Below are 3,957 nucleotides of genomic sequence, written 5' to 3'. Positions count from 1 at the left end.
AGGGGGGATGTGTAGATGTGAAGCCCCTGAAACATGACTGATGCCCAGGACTTGTGATGAGAGGAAGCAGAGAAATGTCTCCTAAAATCCCACTAGTAGGATAGCTCTACTGCTATAGCTACAGGGCTCTGCTCCCTCCAAATGATCATGAGAGTAGCTGCACCTGAGCCAGGGCATGCTGGGAACTACCCTGCTCCCCAAACCAGGCTGCCTCGTCTTCACATCTTCTACTAACAGGCCTCCTCTCTGTGAGATTTCTATTTTGTTAAAGGGATAAAACTCATCTGTGAGAAAATAAAATAAAATAGGCTAAAGAAAATAAAAGAAAATAAAATAGGCTAAAGCTTTCCAAAGTGACTTGAGAGTCTCAGATTTTGGGTGCCCCATTTGAGATGCCATAGCAAAGCCTGTTGTTTTTTGTTTGTTTTGTTTTTTCCCCAGAGGATGGATGCTCAGCTCTTCCTGGAAATCAGGGCCCCTTAAGAAGATTCAAGTTGGACATACAAATCACTTCTCTTCTGAAAATCTCGGCTTAACTCCTTATCTGTGTGGCTAATACCTTAGATTATTGGAACCAAAAATGTCAGGAGTGTCTAATCTATTTACTGTCAGTTATGCTGTTTGTTTATTTGTTTTTTATTTATTTTTTGCATTTCCCTCAGTTTAGACAGTGAAACTAATCTGGTCAATTTCATATTTTAAGTCAATTTCACTTCCTTCTTCCCTTGCCCTAGAAGGATGCTGTTTTATTAGGATTCTCAACACTTCTGGGGAAAGTGTCAATGACAAAGACCTACATTGTAAAACGCTGTTTGCATTGAAAACTTTGCAAAATGGTTTCTACGTGTAATTAAGTTGCGGAAAACATTTGTTCTAAAACCAAAAGCTACATTCACAGCAGAAACAACAAGGAGCCTGGTGGTGCCTTAAAGACTAACAGATATATTTGAGCATAAGCTTTTGTGGGTAAAAACCCCACTTCTTCAGATGCATGGAGTGAAAATTAAAGATGCAGACATAAATATACTGACACATGAACAGAAGGGAGTTACCTCACAAGTGGAGAACCAGTGCTGACAGGGCCAATTCGATCAGTGTGGATGTAGTCCACTCCCAATAATAGATGAGGAGGTGTCAATTCCAGGAGAGGCAAAGCTGCTTTTGTAATGAGCCAGCCCCTATTCAAGCCCAAATTAATGGTGTTAAATTTGCAAATGAATTTTAGTTCTGCTGTTTCTCTTTGAAGTCTGTTGCTAAAGTTTTTTGTTCAAGTATAGCTACTTTCAAATCTGTTATAGAATGTCCAGGAAGATTGAAGTATTCTCCTACTGGCTTTTGTAAGTTACCATTCCTGATGTCCGATTTGTGTCCATTTATTCTTTTACGTAAAAACTGTCTGGTTTGGCTAGTGTACATGGCAGAGGGGCATTGCTGGCACATGAAGGCATATATAACATTGGTAGATGTGCAGGTGAATGAGCCTCTGATGGTGTGGCTGATGTGGTTGGGTCCTCTGATGGTGTCACTAGAGTAGATATGGGGACAGAGTATGCAACGAAGTTTGCTTCAGGGATTGGTTCCTGGGTTAGTGTTTCTGTGGTGTGGTGTGTAGTTGCTGGTAAGTATTTGCTTCAGGTTGGGGGGCTGTCTGTAAGCGAGGACTGGCCTGCCTCCCAAGGTCTGGGAGAGTGAGGGATCATTTTCCAGGATAGGTTGTAGATCATTGATGATGTGCTGGAGAGGTTTTAGCTGGGGGCTGTACGTGATGGCCAGTGGTCTTCTGTTATTTTCCTTGTTGGGCCTGTCCTGTAGTAGGTGATTTCTGGGTACCTGTCTCGCTGTGTTAATCTGTTCCCTCACTTCCCCAGATGGGTATTGTAGTTTTAAGAATGCTTGATAAAGTTCTTGTAGGTGTTTGTCTCTGTCTGAGGGATTGGAGCAAATTCGGTTGTATTTTACGGCGTGGCTGTAGACAATGGATCGTGTGATGTGTCCTGGATGGAAGCTGGGGGCATGTAGATAAGTACAGCGGTCAGTAGGTTTCCAGTATAGGGTGGCGTTTATGTGACCGTCACTTATTTGCACTGTAGTGTCCAGGAAGTGGATCTCTTGTGTGGACTGGTCCAGGCTGAGGTTGATGGTGGGGTGGAAATTGTTGAAATCCAGGTGGAATTCCTCAAGGGCCTCCTTCCCATGTGTCCATATGATGAAGATGTCATCAATGTAGCACAAATAGAGGAGAGGCGCTAGGGGATGAGAGCTGAGGAAGTGTTCTAAGTCAGCCATAAAAATGTTGGCATACTGTGGGGCCATGCAGGTACCCATAGCAGTGGCACTGACTTGAAGGTGTAAGTTGTCCCCAAATCTGAAATGGTTGTGGGTGAGGACAAAGTCACAAAGCTCAGACACCAGGTGTGCCATGGCCTCATCAGGGATACTGTTCTTGACAGCTTGTAGTTCATCCTTATGTGGAATATTGGTGTAAAGAGCTTCTACATCCATGGTGGCCAGGATGGTGTTTTCAGGAAGATCACAGCAGAAACTGCTTGGGTGAGTCCCCTCATGATTCATACAACCATGAGGTCCTTTCTTTCCCACTGTTGTGGGTTTCACTGAGAGGCTGGCAGGCCTAGTGGGCAGGTCATGGCCTGTCAATTTCACAGTGCCCCCAAAGTTCACCCACATGGCCTGGCAGGAGGGACCATTGGACCCAGGGACCAATTGATTGCGGGGGACAACTAATGAAAAACAGGGGTCAGAGTGAAGGTCATAGGTTCAAAACAAAGAAACCGGATGGTTGGTATGTAGGGGGACCCAGCCCACCATCTCCATCAGGTCCCAGCCCAAGGCCCATGCGGAGAGGTGTGGAACGTGTTAGTCACCTCTTCCTGGTGCACCTGACGAGTCTCCCTTGGTCTGCTTCCTACCTCCCTGCTCTCTGTCTGGTTTGGTGTGTAGGCACAGCCCACTTTCTCCCCAGTGGGGGTTCCCAGTCAGTGAACTAAGCACACTGCAGCTCTCTCTCTGCAGAGAGTGGGGGAAGACTCTACCTTCCTGGTTGAGTCTAAGCCACAGTCTAGTCCCTCCCCCATGGATCGCTTGTCCCTAGAAGCTGCAAATTTGCTTCCTCTCTTTGAACAGCCTCCCTGCTTAACTATATGAGTCCCCTTTTGAGCAGGGACAGGGTCCACTTGGCCCAGTACTGCTCCATCAGTCTCTGTGGGTGGGTGTCTCTAAATCCCATCACACCCATATTCAAAACAAGTCTGACATGATATGCAGGGCTAATGGCATTTCAGGGGGTCTTAACAGTGAGGCTAAGGGATGATACTAATACAATATTGAATTAATTAACTGTACTAAGCTACGGAGGATGTTACTTTAACCCAAAGGCATCTATGATTTATACTGAAACAGCTTGGGTTTGACATTACTAGTAATCATATATCCCCTCTCCTCTGCTATCCAGAGATTATACACAGAACAGCTTCTTGTTTCACTTACACATGCACAAGGAGAGCTGTGTGGAGGACAGAAGTTCCAGTTCAAGGATTTCAAATTTTCAAAATTTAGCTTCATTACAAATAGGAGCAAAAACTCAACATTTCATATTCTCCGCAAAAGAAAATTCCTGGGGGAAAAAATGGGTTCAGGTTGATCAAAACATTTCATTTTGACAAAACATTTTGTTTTGATTTTGACTTTATTATATTATGATAGTGAATATAAAAATTTCAAAGTACAAAGTCAGTTCAAAATGAAAAATCAAAAAATTTGTTTACCTGGTTTTCTTCCAAAATGAAATTCCAGCAAAATCAACCTGATTTTGTGAAGTGTTTCAATTTTGATGGCACTGCATTGTCCGACAGACTGTGGGGTCGCTGTCAAGTATTATCAAGAGAGTCAGATTAACCCCATATAGTGCTCTGAAGCCAGTGGATTTAGCAAGACTCCTTT

The sequence above is a fragment of the Lepidochelys kempii genome, chromosome 8, assembly GCF_965140265.1.
Source record: "Lepidochelys kempii isolate rLepKem1 chromosome 8, rLepKem1.hap2, whole genome shotgun sequence".
Lineage (NCBI taxonomy): Eukaryota > Metazoa > Chordata > Testudines > Cheloniidae > Lepidochelys > Lepidochelys kempii.
The sequence above is the reverse complement of the archived record's forward strand: the minus strand, read 5'-3'. Positions refer to the sequence as shown.